This window comes from Carettochelys insculpta, chromosome 1 (genome assembly GCF_033958435.1).
Source record: "Carettochelys insculpta isolate YL-2023 chromosome 1, ASM3395843v1, whole genome shotgun sequence".
Classification (NCBI taxonomy): domain Eukaryota; kingdom Metazoa; phylum Chordata; order Testudines; family Carettochelyidae; genus Carettochelys; species Carettochelys insculpta.
This window is the reverse complement of record NC_134137.1, coordinates 262,776,723-262,795,821: the sequence shown is the minus strand read 5'-3', so window position 1 is coordinate 262,795,821 and position 19,099 is coordinate 262,776,723. Positions and strand designations below refer to the sequence as shown.

The 19,099-nt window shown below is 48.2% G+C and overlaps 1 protein-coding gene across 10 annotated transcripts in view; it reads left to right on the top strand.

Annotated features, from left to right (window-relative positions):
- The window catches only part of ERC1 (ELKS/RAB6-interacting/CAST family member 1), a 509,051-nt gene that overhangs the window by 76,875 nt on the left and 413,077 nt on the right, over nucleotides 1-19,099 (top strand). The gene's annotated exons all lie outside the window — the stretch shown is intronic.

Sequence of the window (19,099 nt, the reverse complement as noted above, 5' to 3'; positions counted from 1 at the left end):
AGTTTTAACAATGCCATCCCCCAGCTTTAAGAAGTGTGAATCTTGCCGGGAGGCCATGCCTGCTTCGGATGGCCATAGCAAATGCATACGGTGCCTCGGGGAGACACACGTTCCTCAGAAGTGCTCCCATTGTTCTAAGTTGACTAATAGAGCTAGAAAAGACAGAGAAATGAGGCTGAAGATGCTGTTAGTTGACAAAGCACTTCAGCCTGCCGCATCGGAGACAGTACATGCGGAGGGCTCTTCAGGAGCGCACAAGAGGAAGGCTGCCTCTTTGACCTCCTCTGCGCAGAAGAAAAGAAGAGCCTCACCTACTCGATCCCTGCCCCTGACTGTTGGGAGTGGGACGAGTGTAACAAAGGGCCCGCACGCACTGGCTTCCTCTACTGGTAAAGCCGTGGCGCATGCAACAACTCAAGGCCCTGCAGCGACTGGGGAGTCGGCACCGAGAGCCGTGCGGGCACTAATCAGCTCGGCACCGGCTACTGCGGCACCGATCGGGACTTCCCCAGAGGCACCGGAGATGGCATCCCCGAGGATGACGGCACCGGGATCGGCGTACCGAGGACGGCGGCACCGGCAACGACGGCACCGACAGTAGCGGCACCGACAACAGTGGCACCGGGAGCAGTGGAAATCGGCATGACACCTACTCCGGTACCAAGTTCACCAATAGGGCCACCCAAGAGGGTAAAGGCTAAAACGAAGACCAGGCACCACAGCCCCTCTCCTGAGGGAATTGCACTGCGTCTATCACCGCGATCACCACCAGAGATTCGACGGGCAGCAACACCTTCAGCCTGCCACAGACGTCCTTCTCCTTTTCTTCGGAGCCCATCACAGGGATCTGCACGCTTTTCTCCAGCATCTAGCAGAGATCCCTACGAGTCTTCTCATAGAGGCTCTCCTCGCACGTCAGTATCATCTCGGAGGTCTCGTCATTCCAGGCACCACCCCTACATCCTTGGGTCATGGTCCAGGTCTCCATCGCCGGGCTCCTGTCCCTGTTGCTACGACCGCCATCATTATGCGGGGAGTCATCATAGGAGTTCGACGTCTCACTATGGATCCCCGTCGACCACTCCTCAACGCCAAGGTGTTCTGCTTCCACCTGGGGGAACACCACAGCTGCCCCAATCAGAGGCTGGGTCTAAGAACACTGAACCCCACCTCGAAATTCCACAAAGACAATCACAGCAATACAGCCAGGATCCAGAGGAATTGGAGGAGAGATACCATAGTGACGCCTCCTCATCCTCGCCAGACGAGGCCGTGGTCCCTGGAGACATTTCTCCCCCAGATGACCTGAAACAGTTCCAGGAGCTGTCCAAATGGGTAGCTCAATCCCAAGATATTCAAGTGGCGGAGGTGCAGGAGAAACACCACAGACTCCTTAAAAACCTCAGGCCTCCATTTTCTTCTAAAATTGCTATTCCCTTGGACGATGCAATCATGGAGGCAGCCACTAATATATGGCAGACCCCAGCATCCGCTCTGCCTACCAACAAAAGGGCGGACAAAAAGTACTTCGTCCCTGCGAAAGGGATGGAATTTCTATTTAGTCATCCACAGCCAAACTTGCTGGTGGTTGAATCATCCCAACACAGGTCCAAATCGGCCCAGTACAAATCTGGGGGATTGGACAAGGACATAAAAAAGTTGGATCTTCTGGGTAGAAAAGCCTACTCCTCCTCTACCCTATTGCTACGTAGGGCCAACTATGCCGCTCATTTGTCGAATCACAATTTTGACAATTATTCCAAGCTTACTGCCCTCATGGACTTCCTTCCAGAGGGAAAAAAGGCCAATTCTTAAGGCAATCGTGCAAGAGGGTTACGCGGCTTCTTGAGCGGGCGTGCAGATTGCACTCTGTGGCGGATACAGCGGCCCGTGCCATGGCCTCTGCAGTGGTAATGCGGAGAGAGTCTTGGCTTCATACATCCGGCATTCCAAAGGAGTTGCAAGTCAAAATTGCAGACCTCCCCTTCGACAAAATAAAATTGTTTGCTGAATCGACTGACTCAGTTCTACACTCGAGCAAAGATTCCAGAACGACGCTTCGGACCTTGGGGATATATACCCCACCGTTCAGAAGGAAGAAATTTTATCCTCAACAACGCCGTTATGGTTACCAAAAACAACGTGCCCAATTTCAACGGGAGTGTGGTCAAGGGCGTCATCAACAAACACATTATAAAGGCCCTAGGCGCCAGCCTCAGCAGGGCAGCGCCCCCGCGGGGCAAAGTGTGAGACGGCAAGTTTGACGGGTATGTCGAGGGCAGCGAAGCCAAGACCGTACCTCAGTGCCAATCTCAGTACATGTTCCATCACCGACTCAAGCCATTCTACCCACAATGGGAAAGCATCACGTCGGACAAGTGGGTACTGGAGATTGTAAACACGGGATACACGATCCCCTTCCAGTCTTTACCTCCACCAAATCCTCCCACCGCACCCGTCCTCAGAGACCCCTCTCACCTACCGGAATTAAGGCTGGAGGTGGACCACCTCCTATTCATAGGGGCGGTGGAGAGGGTACCGGAACAGTTTCAAGGCAAAGGCTTCTACTCCAGGTATTTCCTGACAGAGAAGAAGACAGGGGGGTGGAGACCAATTTTGGATCTACGCGCACTGAACCAGTACCTATGCAAACAACGCTTCAAAATGACTACGATGGCTTCAGTAATCACGGCACTAGACCAGGGCGATTGGTTTGCGGCCCTCGACTTGCAGGACGCGTATTTTCATATTGCGATTCATCCAGCCCACAGGCGCTTCCTCCGGTTCCTTGTGGGTACAGATCATTTCCAGTACAGAGTCCTCCCATACGGACTCTCTTCAGCACCCAGAGTTTTCACCAAGACCTTAGTGGTGGTGTCCGCATACCTACACAGACAGGGAGTTTTCATTTTCCCATACCTGGACGATTGCCTGTTAAAGGGGACCTCCCGGGAGGAGGTACTACAGATGATACACATCACCACAAACACATTTACCTCACTGGGCCTCATCATCAATTTCTCAAAATCAAAGACCAACCCCACACAAAATATAGAGTTTATAGGGGCTCGGATAGACTGTCACGTCGAGGGTGTATTTACGCGAGGCACGTTTCCGTGCCATCGAATCTCTCGTACAACTACTAACGTACAGCCCCACTGTTCCAGTTCTCACGTGCTTACAACTGTTGGGGCATATGGCAACCACCACATTTGTGGTGCAAAACGCCAGGCTGCATATGCGAGGATTACAGCATTGGTTGGCAACAGTATACAAACCCTCAATCCACAACGTCCACAAGAGAGTGTCACTTACAACAGAGGCAAGAAGCTCGTTAACATGGTGGGGAAACCCCAGGAATCTCCTGACAGGGGTGCCCTTCCGCCAACCGCAAATCACGGTGTTCATTACAACAGATGCCTCCCACATGGGATGGGGGGCTCACACGGACGACAAAACCACTCAAGGATTATGGTCGCCCACGGAGAAGACACTGCACATAAACATATTAGAGCTCAGGGCAGTGTTCAGTGCGTGCAGGCACTTTCTCAATTATCTGCGCGGAAGAGCAGTCGGCGTGAATACTGACAACACCACCACCATGTTTTATATAAACCGACAGGGGGGAGCCAGGTCTCGTACGCTTTGTGCGGAGGCGGTCCGGCTCTGGAACTGGTGCATCACCAACAATATAACTCTAAAGGCTTCATACCTACCGGGGATCCACAACGTCAAGGCGGACCAACTCAGCAGACACTTTGCGCCCACTCACGAGTGGCAGATCCGTCCAGATCTACTCCACCAAGTGTTCCGCAGATGGGGTTTTCCCAAAATCGACTTGTTCGCCACCCGAGAAAACAAGAGATGTCCCCAATACTGCTCCGGAGCGGGCATGGGACAGGGGTCTTTGGGGGATGCCTTCATGATCCCATGGAAGGGCCCTCTACTTTATACGTTCCCTCCCACGACACTTATACACAAGGTCTTGGAGAAGACCAGAAGGGAGAAAGCACACATGATACTCATAGTCCCAACATGGGACCGACAACAGTGGTTCCCGTTGCTCTTGCGCATGGCTCAACATCAGCCATTTCTCCTACCAACAGTACCGGACGTTCTCTCTCAGGCTCGGGGGTCAATACTGCAGCCGCACCCGAAGAGACTTCGGCTACAAGCCTGGCTAATCCATGGCTAAGTGCCCTAGAGACTACATGCTCAGAGGGAGTACAACAAGTTTTTGAATGTAGTCGGAGAACCTCCACCAGAAAGACTTATCAGCACAAATGGTTGCGTTTTTCCGAATGGTGTTCCTCCAGGCAACTAATACCCCAGGACGCCACCATACCTACGATTCTGGATTATTTGCTACAACTCAAACAAAATGGACTTTCGCTATCCTCTATAAAGGTGCATCTGGTGGCCATATCAGCGTTTCGGCATGAAAAGGATGGATCAACCACATTTGCCCATCCTGTTGTCTCGCGTTTCCTAAAGGGGTTGGTGAACCTGTACCCCCCTCGGAAACCAATACCGCCGTCATGGAGTTCAGACCTAGTTCTACACACCCTCTTGGGACTGCCCTTTGAACCATTGGCTACGGTCCCCCTTCGACTACTTACTATTAAGACGACTTTCCTCCTGGCAATCACGTCAGCTCGCAGAGTGAGCGAGCTCGCGGCCATAATGTCCACACCACCCTGCACGATTTTCTTAAAATAAGCGGTGGTCTTATGATTACATCCAGCCTTCGTTCCGAAGGTCTCTTCAGACTTTCACATCAACGAACCAATAGTGCTGCCCTCGTTCTATCCTAAGCCTCACAACTCAAATGAAGAGGCACGGTTGCTATTATTTGACGTAAGAAGGGCACTGGCATTCTACATCGATAGAACTAAACATTTCCAGAAAACGGACAGACTCCTGGTGTCCATTGCATCCAGGTCAAAAGGAGAAGCGCTATCTTCACAGAGGATTTCAAATCACATTGTGTCTTGCATAAGACTGTGTTACGAGATTCGCAAGACTCCTCTGCCAGTTCCGCCAAGAGCCCACTCTACTAGGACAATGGCGGCGTCAACAGCCTTCTTCAAAGGCATCGCGCTAAGCGATATCTGCAGAGCGGCGACATGGTCTTCCTATGACACCTTCGCCAAGCACTACGCCATGCACAGGATGCTTGATGAGGATACACGCCTGTCGACAGCAGTCCTTTCAAGGGCAAGCTGCGCATAAATCGGGTACCCACCTCCTTTTTCGGGGGGGGATACTGCTGGGTAGTCTCCTACTGTGGAGAACCCACGGGGACCACTCGAAGAAGAAAGAGAAGTTACTCACCTGTAGTAACGATGGTTCTTCGAGATGTGTCCCCGTGGGTGCTCCACTACCCACCTGTTCCTCCCCATTTCGGAGCTCTGCTTGTGTGTTTTTTAGGGGCATCCGGAGCGGTTGATCAGGAACTGGCGGGGACCGGATCGCGCACGTGACCGTAAGCGCGCGAAGAGCCGATGTGCATCGGTGCATGCGCGACCTGACGGAGACTGCTGAAGATTTTCCGAGCTGCGGCGCCAGGGCGAGCCTGACACCTACTGTGGAGCACCCATGGGGACACATCTTGAAGAACCATCATTACTACAGGTGAGTAACTTCTCTTTCTGCTCTTACACCCGGCGTTCCTTCCAAAGATCTCCTCGGAGTTCCACATTAATGAGCCAATAGTTCTACTAATCCTTCTACCTGAGACTGCATACCTCAAGTAGGGAAGTGTGGCTGCACTCACTCAATGTGAGGAGGGCACTAGCCTTTTACATAGACAGAACTAAACCCTTCCGGAAGACGGATAGGTTCCTGGTGTCTCTTGCACCCAGATCGAAAGGGGAAGGGCTATTGTCACAAAGAATTTCAAATAACATTGTGTCCTGCATAAAAACGTGTAATGAGCTCTGTAAGACCCCTCTGCTAGTTCTGCCCAGGGCTCACTACTCTAGAGCGATGGCGGCCTTGACAGCCTTCTTTAAAGGAGTTGCACTAAAGGACGTCTGCAGAGCGGCGACATGGTCATCCTATGACACCTTCACCAGACACTATGTGATTCACTGGGTGTGGGATGAGGATACACGTCTATCGACAGCAGTCCTTTCAAGGGCAAGTTGCACATAAATCCGGTACCCACCTCCATTTTTCTGGGGTCACTGCTGGGTAGTCACTTAATGTGGAGCGCCCACGGGGACCACTCGAAGAAGAAAAAGAAGTTACTCACTTGTGTGGTAATAGTGGTTCTTTGAGATGTGTCCCTGTGGGCGCTCCACTATCCGCCCGTTCCTCCCCACTTTGGAGTTCTGCTTTATGTTTTTCAGGTGCACCTGGGGTGGTTGGTTGAGGAATTGGCGGGGACCAGACTGCGCATGTGACCAAAAGCACGCAAAGGACCGGCGTGCATTGGCGCATGCGCGAACCAATGAGATACAGCTTGTAAATCTCCAGCGGTGTCGGGGTGAGCCCAACACTTAATGTGGAGCACCCATGGGGACACATCTCAAAGAACCATCGTTACCACACAAGTGGGTAATTTCTTTTCCTGGTAAATGCCATTGTAGGGCATAGCATACAGGCAGTCAACACCCAGAAGGGATCAAAACCCCAGATAAATTTGTTTGTCTCTCTGCAAAAGATTTGCACAGGAAGGGCTCATTAGGTAAACCTCCTTTATCAGTGAAAGGGAGGTATGTGAGGTGATAGCCTTCCTCAGGTTAAAAAAAAATTATACTGTGTTTTATTATAAACAGAGACTTTATTAAGCAAAACAGTAGGATTTTTAGTGGTTATACATAAGACAGGCAAATCAAAATGAGTTACCAAATCAAACAAATGAGAAAATACACAGCTAATTCTGTTCTTGTGAGTTCTTACCCTACATAGCTGTCTTTATATCAGGTGAAATCTTCAGGTCAGAAATGATCTTATCCTGACCTGGGTCTCCAGTAAAGTTCTTTGAGAACAACAAGAAGTCCTCTGGCACCTTGTAGACTAACAGATATTTTGGAGCATAAGCTTTCGTGGGCAAAGACCTACTTCATCAGATGCACGTAAAGTTCTCTGTCTTTCTTAGGGAGTGTTAGGCAATTTGCAAGGCAGGCTGAAGACAAAAGCTCTGTATGTTTCCCCTGTAGAGGGAATTCCACCATTCTGTTTGTGTAAGAGTATACTCCAAGATGGAACCAGTCACATGAGCAGGTCCCCTGTACAAGTCCTTTTCAGGCACTCAGCCATTGCCTGTCTGCTAGATTGCATGTTTACAGTTGAGTTCTTCAGATGTGGTTTGACACCTGTTTCTCACAATAGAGCTGCGTCTACACGTGCACGCTACTTCGAAGTAGCGGCACTAACTTCGAAATAGCGCCCGTCACGTCTACACGCGTCGGGCGCTATTTCGAAGTTGAAATCGACGTTAGGCAGCGAGACGTCGAAGTCGCTAACCCCATGAGGGGATGGGAATAGCGCCCTACTTCGACGTTCAACATCGAAGTAGGGACGTGTAGACGATCCGCGTCCCGCAACATCGAAATAGCGGGGTCCTCCATGGCGGCCATCAGCTGGGGGGTTGAGAGATACTCTCTCTCCAGCCCTTGCGGGGCTCTGTGGTCACCGTGGGCAGCAGCCCTTAGCCCAGGGCTTCTGGCTGCTGCTGCTGCAGCTGGGGGTCCGTGCTGCATATACAGGGTCTGCAACTAGTTGTTGGCTCTGTGTATCTTGCACTGTTTAATGAAAGTGTGTCTGGGAGGGGCCCTTTAAGGGAGCGACTTGCTGTTGAGTCCGCCCCGTGACCCTGTCTGCAGCTGTGCCTGGCTCCCTTATTTCGATGTGTGCTACTTTGGCGTGTAGACGTTCCCTCGCTGTGCCTATTTCGATGTTGGGCTGAGCAACGTCGAAGTTGAACATCGACGTTGCTGGCCCTGGAGGACGTGTAGACGTTATTCATCGAAATAGCCTATTTCGATGTCTCAACATCGAAATAAGCTATTTCGAAGTTGGGTGCACGTGTAGACGTAGCCTAGGATAGCCACACCTCCTGTTGAGGTCTTCACAGAGACAAACCTTTGGAACACAAATATGTAGACAACACAGTAGTACCCTGGGATACGCAAGGGTTGCATTCCATGCAACCGTTGTGTATGCCAAATTTTGGGTAAGTTGGGTTATGGAGGGGATTGGGCAGTGGTTTGGGGCCAAGGGGTTAAGCCTGGGGTGGTTTAGGGCTGCAGGACAGGTGGGAGGGTGGAGTTGAGAGAGGGCATGCAGGGGTTGGGGTTGGATCCACGGAGGTGGTGGGCAGGGGCCTGGAGCCTGAGCCCTGTGTGCTGCATTGGGGGCTGGAAGCCTTGTGCGCAGGTTCGGGCTGAGCTGGGTCCGTGGCAGGGGGGCAGATCCTGGTGCAGGGACTAAAACCCTTTTCCCTACCTTCCTAGAGTGGAGCCACTATCAGCTTGACGGTAGCGCCGTTCGGGGAAGGGGGTTTTAGGCCTCCTGGCTGCCCACAGCAGCAGGCAGGTAGGCGAGCTAAAAGTCTTCCCCCTACCTTCCCAGAGCAGTGCCTAGTGCTGCTCTTGGAATGCAGGGGAGAGGGGCTCTTAGCTAGGCAGACTGACAGCCATGCATCTTCAAATTTTGTGAAACTTGTGTTAAAGCGAGTTTTACACAACCTGAAGACACGTAAAGTGAGGTTTTACTGTTCTTATAACATCAACTACAAATATGATACATGCATAAAATTAGGATTTAGAGATCCAGCAGGTTATAACAAAAATGATAGGTCAAAAGCATTTCTAAGTTATGCATATTTATATTCATAACTCGTTTTCCATAAAGCATGGGGGAGTGGAGGGTGCATCACACCGAGCATGTGTCCATTTAGATTTTTGAAAGGCTTATTGCTTGGCTTGATTTGCAAATTTTTTTCATATTTTTGCACAGTACATTAGGGTACTTGTCATCCTATGTTATGTAAGGCTGCAGAAGGTGTGACTCCACTTCAGGCCATGGATGGAGGGGATGTTATATACCTCAGATTATTCCAGTTGCAAGTGGCAGTGTGATTTAAAACAAAAAACAAAAACCCTACCTTTTAAATTGTTTAATGCCACCAAGATCCTGAGCTTGCAAACATCTTTCCAAGGTCCACTCTGCTTGGTATACAACAGTTATTGGTTGACAGTAAAGAGTCACTTCTACTCCACAGAAGACATGCAATTTTTTTATTTCTCCTTGCAAGTTATCTTGATAAGCCTTTGTCTCCATAACATAAGTGATTTGTTTTGTCCCTGCTGAAACCAAAACATCCAGTTCTGTGCAGAATGGAAGGTTAGGTTCAAGTCACTAGCCCATTTTTATTTCATAAGATTTACTTGAAATTTCTTCTGTATCAACAGATTTTAAGCTGTTCCATGCACACACAGCTGACACAGAAGACAGTCCATCACAAACCTTGATGTTTTTAGTTAAACAGTTTAATCTGTTCATTCCAATTTATTATAGATTACCAAGAAATTAATCAAAATCAAATTTTAGTTTTTGTTTTCAGAAAGTTTTTATATTGAAATTTCCTCTAGCAAGCAGTGTGAGAGTAGATACAGTAGATCCCCGACTTACGTGGAGGTTGCGTTTCTGCGTGAGTTGAATTCCACGTTACTCGCGAGAGCCAGGAAACTGTCCAGTGCTGCAGCTCTGATCAATTTCCTGTCTCTTGTCAGTGGCAGCAGCCAAGAGTCAGGCTGCTGGTCCTGACAGGAGCTGTGAAACCAATAGGACTATCATTTTGTTTCCTCCTGTCTGCTCCTTTTTGGGATTTAAATTTAGAGTGGGTACTTCCCTTTGATAGTTTCTTGTGGATATGTGATTGCTTAATGACACCCCCTTAAATCAGATAAATCATTCAGGTACTCCCAACAATCTTAAGCTCTTTATCTATAGAATTTGTTTATTGCCTAGCTTTTCTGTTGCCTGACATTTAAAAAAAAAAGTGTACGGTTTTCTTAATATATGAGTTAATTTGCTTGGCTCCCACTTAAATTAAAATCCTGTTAGAATCATAGCTTTGCTTCTGAGTTAAGCTACCCACTATAAAAATCACTCCATTCCCATACAAATAAGGATCCTAGTGCCCCTGAGCCATCTGACAGTGAGCATGCAGTCTTTCTGGAATAAGCAAGTTCTGTTTCAGCAGGGCCCTGCTGGACACCTGACATTAGCTCACCTGTCAGTTTCTCTGCATAGTCTGCAACTGAATGTCAGTGGGGACTCCCTTCACATGGAGAAGCTTGTGCCTTGTGCACATTCAGCAAAATCTGTATCTCAAAAATGTTGCCAAAATGATAACGCTTAGAGAGAGAGAGAGAGTGAGTTCTATTTTATTTTATTTTATTTCTGGTTGAGTTTTGCTTTAGTATCCCTGGTTTCTCTACTTACAGGCTATGTGTAGATAACAGGGATTTGTTGATAGAGCGGCCAGACTGCCTGGCTGCTAACAGCTAACGAAGCACAGTAGACAGGGCTGCCCAGTGTCCCAGAAGCCCTGTCTGTTGACAGAGGACCCCCTGGAATGTTCAGACTGGTTTTCTGTCAAGAGGGATGTTACACCTTGTGGGGAGCAGGACAAGACTGTCCAAAAAATGCTGCATTCTGTCCACAGAATGCTTTGATAATCTGGGTGCTCCCCGGGTTTTGTCGACAAAACCCTCTAGTGTGGAAATAGCCACAATTAAAGCATGGTTACTGTCCAGAACTGTGAAGTTCATCCTTTTCCTGACATTTGGAATACTCTCATTTCAGAGAAGACTGATGAAGGCAGTTTTTTAGTGTTCATTTGTGCTGAGATGCTGGCAGGAAAAGCAAATTCATGATATCATGTAGATTCTGCCCATTTCTGTGACTAGTAAGCATTTAAGATAGAACCTGTGGTGGAAGCCCTTTGCTGGTAATGCTTAGCTCCCTGGAAGACACAATATAATTATTTCATCTTATGTTCTCAGAGGCTTTCTTTAGCTTTATATAATAGGGTTGTGGGGTGTCTTTGTGGCCAAGTCTGGGTATTAATTCCTTTCAGGTCTGATGCCCCCTTTCTGACCTTGTTCACATCTCATCCTCTGTCACTCTGCAGGACTCACAGTGCTGTTTTTTTTTTTTTTTTTGAATCAGCCCTCTGCACAGATCACTGTATAGTCTTTCCCTTCTGGGGCATCAGAGTCCCACTGAATCATCCGTTCGTTTATTATTCCAGACAGTCTTTCACTCCACGGCTATGTTCTGTGCCACTTTCCCAGCAGCTGGGCAGGAACCCAGGTCCAAGCACTGCTATGGACTCCAGTCCAGGGACCCTGTATCCAGCAACTACATTCCGCTTGCTCTCAGACTCTGTTGCTATTTCTGTGAGCTCCTTCCTTCTCCGTCTATCATCTGTTCTACTGCCATGGGTTTGCTTACTCTCCCAGGGAACTACTTCCCCTCTTTGACAGCATAACAGACAGGCACTGTAGCTCCACACAAATATCTCTTCTTCCAGGGAGCAACTACAGACTACTTCCCCAGTAGCCCCTTTCTGTCATCAACTTCATCCTTTCATACAAACCCAACCTGCTTTGTTACAGGTGAACATCATCTTCCATTAGGTGTTATTGATTTTGGCTCCTGCTCCAGGTGCAGCATATGAGGTACATTGACCTAATTTAAACTTCTGTGTCTTGTGTGGGATAGACACCCTGTCACCTTGATAAACTCAGTTAGCGATTTATCCATTTTCCTTTTTCCCTGTGGTGTTTTACTGTATTGACTACAGACATACATGTACAGACAGGCTAAAAAGAATACGAAGGTACCTTGGCTTTCCAAGTACTTAGTATTTTACATCTAGAAAGTTGATAGAGAGTAGTTTAGTCATTTTGAACAGAGCTGCGAAGAACCACAAGCTTATGTCATCTGATGATATACTGGCATGTGCATGTCATGGATTTGTTAGGAGAAATAATGTATTGATAATCATTATAGACAAAGTATTCCATAGACATTGGTGTGCATTTTCCCTTGGTGCTGGGATAGCCAAAGAACTCATTCCTCTCTTTTGGCTGTTGAAAAGGAAGTCCTCCTCCTCATCTTTTTGACTGCTAGGAGGAGAAGGTATATATTGTCTTTCTACCTTTATCTGACATGGATTTCAGAAAGAAGAAAGAGAATATCTGTTGCCCCTTTTCTATTTAAGTCACACTTCCCTTCCACAGGAGGGATTCACACTGAGGCTTGCCACACCACCAGTTCATTTATCTCAGGGCTTTTGGAACTGCATTGAATATACTGAGCAACGTAGCATACTTTTGTGATGGGTGTTTTGCTTTTGACAGGATTTTGATCAGACCCAGAGGTTCAGAGTTTTGTATGCCAGCATGTCAAGAACTGAATGAGTTATATGAGGTTTGAGTTCACTATCCTGCTATTACCTCCAGGGTAATCATTTGCATCTTCTCTCAATGATTCTTTCTCTACCTTTTCATCAATAGAGAGCTAACACATCAAAGAGGGAAGGCTTTATGTTCAATAAAATCAAAAGAAACTGTGCAGTACGAAACCTTCCAATTTTTACCTACTCTTAAAATTGAGCTTTCTGTTAGTAAGATGTTAAAAAATACATCATCATCTTCATAGAAAATGAAAGTACTAAGGGTTGAAAATATTAGTTATTACAAAAATAGTCATTTATCTTGAGATCATGTCAGACTCTTGCACTGGGCTTTTTGAAATCGAGTGAGTTTTCAAGTGAGGTCAGAAACAAATCACCTCAGAGCTCTTTTTGATAGGCTAACAAGCCTTGTAATTAAAAGGGAAGCGGTAAATGAGATTTTTTGACCTCTGTGTATGGTCCAAGTGCTGGTGATACATTTTAGAGTTACTAATTGTCTGACTTATAACAACTGCATTAATAAATAAATTTAGATGCAGAACTTTACAAAATCAGTCTAGCTAGGTTTTTTAAATATCTAAAAATGTCTGGGATTTTAATACAGGTTGAATGTCTCTTATTCTGGATTCCTGAGTCTCACAACATCTGTGGTCTATCGGTCTAGCAGGCAGCCCCAGAGGCTAGGAGCTGCTGGCAGCCCTGGCTGGAGAGCCCCAGCGTCCAGGAGCTCAGTGTTGCTGACCACCCTGGGCAGGGGGTCACTACTGGCTGGGGAAGGGACCGCTACAGGCTGGGGAAAGGGCAGCAACAATGCTGCAAGGTGATAAGCACCCTCTCCTTCACCCAGCTTCCTCCTGCCCCCTCCTCTTGCCCAGACCACCACACCCTCCTCTTGCCCAGACCACTACTCTCAGCCTCTTCTTAAACCCTCCCTCCCACCCATATCTCTCACTGCCAGCCTGTTTTTGAACCCTGTCCCCCCACACTCACGGCTGAACCTTATCTCTCACCCAAATCCTGAAACCCCAGCCCATTCCTGCACTCTTCCTCACATCCAGACCACCCATCCTTACCCTGCTCCTGCAGACTCCCTCCCATCCAGTCTCCAGACACGCACCCCCAGCATGGCCGTGCACTCTCCTGGCTACAACCCACATACCCACTCCCCATCGCCTTGTGGGGAGGGAGATAAACCAACCTGTGGCAAGTTCTGCAGGGCTTCACAATGGGGGCTCTGGCCCCAACTCAGCAACATGCAGGGCTCCAGCTGTAGCCACACAGCAGGGGTTGCTGTAGTAGGGCTTTGGCTCCAGCTCCACGCTGTGGCGGAGTCTCTGGGGAGATGGGAATAAGGGGATTTCAGTGTTTGCGGGGACCTTTTGAAAAAGACCCCCGTGTAGACAAGCTGCGCATGAGCGAAACGTGACACTTTCAAAGTGCTGTGGCTGGCGGCATGCTAATGAGGTGCTGAATAGTCATTTCAGCGCCTCATTATTCTTTGATTTGGCCATTAGCATAGCCATTTTGAGGTTTTTTATAAGTGTAGATATGGTTAGAGAGTAGTTATTAATGGTTCACAGTCAGGCTGGAAGGGCATAACAAGTGGAGTTCAAGGGGTCAATTATAGGGCCAACTCTGTTCAATATCTTCATAAATGATTTAGATAATGGCATAGGGAGTACACTTATCAAGTTTGCAGATGGTACCAGTTGGGAGCGGTTGCATGTGCTTTGGAGGATAGGGTCAGAATTCAAACAGATCTGGACAAACTGCACAAATGGTCAGAGGCAAATAAGATGAAGTTCAATAAAGACAAATTCAAAGTACAGCGCCTAAGAAGGAACAATCAGTTTCACACATAAAATGGGAAGAGACTCCATAGGAAAAAGTACTGCAGAAAAGGTTCTAGGAATCGTAGTGGACCATAATTGGAGATGATAATGTGATGCTGTTGCAAGAAACCCAAACGCGATTCTGGGATGCATTAACAGGACTGTTGTGAGCAAGACATGGGAAGTCATTTTTCTGCTTTACTCTGTGCTAGTAAGGCTTCAACTGGACTACAGTATTCAGTTATGAGCCCCACATGTTGCGAAGGATGTGGAAAAATTGGAATAGGTCCAGAGAAGAGCAACTAAAATGGTTAAAGGTCTAGAAAATATGACCTACGAGAGAAGATTAAAAGAATTAGGTTTGTTTCGTTTGAAAAAGAGAAGCTGAGAGGGGACATTTTAGGGTTAATGGCATACTAAGGTGCATTAGGAGGAGTACTTTGAGCAGATCTAGAAAAGTGGTTGTTCTCCTCTATTTGGCACTGTGAGGCCACATCTGGAATGTTGTACGGTTTTGGAGCCTCCAGTATAAAAAGGATGTGGATGTGCTGGAGCAGGTTCAGCAGAAGGCAATAAAAACGATTAAGGGGCTGGAGCACAAGACCTGTGATGATAGGCTGAGGGATCTGGGCTTGTTTAGTTTACAGAAGAGAAGACTTGGGGGTGATTTAATATCAGCCTTCAACTTCCTGAAGGGGAGCTCTAAAGAGGAGGGTGAGAAACTGTTCTCAGTGGTGTCAAATGGCAAAACAAGGAGTAATGGTCTGAAGTTAGAGGGAGAGGTATAAGTTGGATATTAGGAAAAACTACTTCACCAGGAGGGTGGTGAAGCATTGGAATGCATTGCCTAGAGAGGTGGTGGATTCTCCATCCCTGGAGGTTATTAAGGTCCTGGCTGGTATGACTTGGGGTTGATCCTGCTTGAAGCAGGGGGCTGGACTAAATAACCTCCTGAGGTCCCTTGCAGCCCTATGATTCTATGCTTATATTAGCTTTCAAGTACTTAAAAGGGTGGTACGAGGAGGAGGGAGAGAAATTATTCTTGTTAGCCCTGAAAATAGGACAAGAAGCAATGGACTTAAATTGAGCAAGGAAGTTTTAGATTGTACATTAGGAGAAATTTCCTGTCAGGGAGGGTAATTACTGGAATAAATTACCTAGGGTGATTGTAGAATCTCTGTCATTGGAAATACTTAAGAGCAGGTGAGATAGATATCTAACAGGGATGGTATAGGTACTGCTTGGTCCTGCCTTGATGATCTCTTGAGGTCTCTTCCAATTCAACTATTCTATGATTTAAGTGAATTCAGAGTCTGTAGCTAGTCTTAGCTTGTCAGTGGCCAATATTAAATGGGTTTATAAATAGGTTCCCTTTCACAAGTAACTGCAGTGATTAAAAGAGGTAGGCAGAGAAAGGGATGAGAAACAGTGGTAAAACTCAGTTTGTGAGGGAAGCGAGCATTTTCTATTTAAAATGTTTTAGAAGAATTAGGGGTATTAAAGTTTAACCAGTTAACTGATAAGCATCACCCTCAACAGATGAGGCTTACAGTTTATGATTAACTGGTATGGGCAGGAATAGCCCCCAGCTGTCAAGGGCAGGGGGTTGCTCCAGCTTGTAAGGGCCGCCATGGATGGGGTCATTCTGCTTGGGCCAGGGTAGCCTGGTCTGCAGTAGCCCCGGGGGTAAGGGTTGGCTGGAGAGGTTGCTCCAGACCAGTTGCCCCCTCCTACTTGTTTAATCAGTTAACCCATTAAAGCTAGCATTAACTTGTTAGCCAATTAAAAAGGATTTTTCATTACTAAGAAGGAACAGTTTTGCCTACCTGAGGAACCACCTTGTATCAGCTTTTTTACAGGGCATTGTCCCAGTGGCATCAGAACCAGAAAAACATCCTGTTGTCCAGCAGATAAAAGTAGGTCAATAATATACTGGGAAGGAGAGCGTGTCAAATGGATAAAATGATTTCCTGCATCGTAATTTACTGCTACACAACATATTATCTTTTTTTAAAAACTTTTAAGTTGTTCAGAGTACTTAATTGTAATTACAAAAATAATGCAAAAACATATTGCTGATCTCATATTTGCAAATTATTTAGGACCCTTCATTCTTTCTAGGAGACATACTTTGACTACATTTGCTAATTACTGACCTTTCCACAGAGTTATAATTTTTTTCTGGGAGTACAGAAAGGCATTCTGTTGACTAAGGTATGTGGTGATTAACAGGAAGCTGCTTCTCCTCATTCCTGGAGGGATAAAAATATGGGGATGTGAAATATGGATGTCAAGCAGACCAGGCTCTATATTTGAAATAGGATGAGTATAGTTTCCCAGATAAAGATAAGCTCCATTTTGGTGTATAGATTGCTGGTTGAGCAGGCCTTTGGGCACTCGAAGCGCTGGTTCCATTGCCTCCTGGTGTGTTTTGAGGTGGGACTGTGGAATTTCACCCAAGTGGTGGGCACCTGCTGTGCCCTCCACAGTATCATGGAGAGCAAGGGTGAAGTGTTCCATCAGGGGTGAGCGGCTGAGTCCGGCCCTGGATATGAACAGCTGGGCCAGAAGCTCATGGAGGGTTGCAACCACGTCCCTCAGGGTTCCCATCAGTTCCCCCCAGGCCATCTGCCACCAGGCCAGGCCCTCCTCTAGCCGGCGGCACCATTCAGGCACCTCTGCTTGGCATCGGCTAGTGGTGGTGTGGAGGGTGTCGTTTGTGGATTGTCTCTGGGCCCTGCTGGCAGGAGTCTGCCATGGTGCTGGTGGGAGTGTTCTGGGTCCCTGTCCTCTGCCTCTAGTGGGGCTGTGTGGCACGACCAAGGGGGCAGGCTCTCCTGGGCCTCTGATGGCGCAGCTGTAGGGATGGAAGGGGAAAGACGGACAGCATATCAGTCCAGCACCAGTGTCCTTGGGCAGCAGCCCCATCCAATGGCAGGGTGGCCCTGGGTGTTTGTGGCTGCTGATGGGGTCCCTGACCCTGTGGGACCAGCCCTGTGTGAGGTCTGCCCCTTCCCGCTTCCTCCTTATGTGAGTGGCTCACAGTGATCTCCATGGGAGCGGGTGCTGAGTGTTCCTGGTGGCCATTGCAGCAAGCTGGGGGCCACGGCCAGCTGGGGAGTGTCTGGCCTGGGTCTGCTGGGCATGTGGGTGGCCCAGTGGCAGCTGTGATGCCTCCACCCTGCGAGCTGAGGTGTGCGCCCCACCAGGTCCTTACCAGAGGGTCCCTTGCTGAGGTCCAGCGATGCCCAGCTAGCTGTTGACCGGCTAAACAACCATGAGGAGAGGTCAGTTACCACGTCCTCCTCCTCCTCTCTGGACCACTCTGTGGGCGCTGGGTGGTACTGCCTGGGGGTCTGGCCTTCTCCATGTCCCCGCGGTGTGGTTTGTCTGCCATGGTGTCCAGGACAGCATGCAGGGAGGAGTCGTCCCTGGGCCCCAGGAGGCTTCAGCACTACTGGTAGAAGGGGCAGGCTGTGAGCCCTGCTGTGAGTGGCTGGTGGAGTTGCGGGCCTGGGCATAGCCTTACTGCAACTCCTTGACCTTGCTTCTCATGTGGTCAGGGTTGCTGGCAGGGTGTCCCCAGGTGTGCAGCCTGGTGGTGAGCCAGGAGAAGGTGGTCATGTTGTGGCGCTTGTGCCCAGTCTCCTGGAGGACCACTTCCTCTGCCAAGAGACCCAGGAGGTCCCTGAGATCTGGCTCCATCCAGGAGGGGGTCTGTTTATTAGGGACTGTGCAGGCTCCCATCAAGGGGTTGTGGGAGTGGGGGCTTAGGCTGCTGGCCACTGGCCATTGCTGGAGTTCGATGTTCTGGGGGTGGCCATGAGGGCATGCTGGCTGCAGCTCATCTCTGTACTGCTCGCATGCTCTCAGCTTCCTGCCACGGGGTCCTTGCATCTCTAAAGGCAGCTGGATGCAGAGAGCATAGAGCCCTGATGCTGCCAGCCAGGGCATCTCCGCACCCCAACTGACTGGCACCATGGAAGACTCCTCTTTCGACAGACTGGCCTGTGGAGTGTCTACACACATTCTTTCAAAAGACTCATTCAAAAGGCACTGCTCTTTCTGCCCCGGGATTGGGGAGCGCTTTCAAAAGCGGCACCACGTTCTTTCAATTTCCTTTCATAAGAGTGTGTTTTGTGTGTAGCTGCTCTGTGCGCTCTCTTGAAAGTGCCCTGTTTTCAATTTTTCTTTTGAAAGATCATGCTAGTGTAGATGCAGCTTCAGTGCCTTGTTTTTGTGTCTGAAATTGGGAATAAAATTTTACTAATTCACAGGGGTCACCAGTATGCAACAAAACAAAAACTGCCCCGAAATCCGTGGGTGTATATTTCAGAGCCTTGGGTCAACTGGCTTGGAGTCACGGTGCTCACATTATAGGACTAAAATAACAGGGTAGACATTCCTACTTGGGGTGGAACCTGGACTCACTCCTCTCACAGGATTTCAGAACTCAGAATATCTACACTGCTATTTTTAGCTGCGTAGCAGGAGCCATCTAACTCTGCATCAGTTGACCCAGGGTTTGAGACGTGCTACAGTAGGGAAGTTGGGGGTGTTCCACTGTACTAGAGCTAATTGTTCTATGGTCATACACTGACTTTTTTATAATAATGATTCTTGTGGGATGGGAAACAAAATGTATCACCAGTTGTTAAAAATAATTTGATATTGCTCCTTTGTGATCTACCACAGTGCTTCTTCCCTCACTCCTTTAAAAGGTCCCTTTATTCGTTGTCTATTTGCTGATGGCAGCAAGGAATTGCCCAAAATTCTTGGACCTTTGATGCTTAAGTGAGGTGAACTAGGTATAACAGAGTAGCCAAGT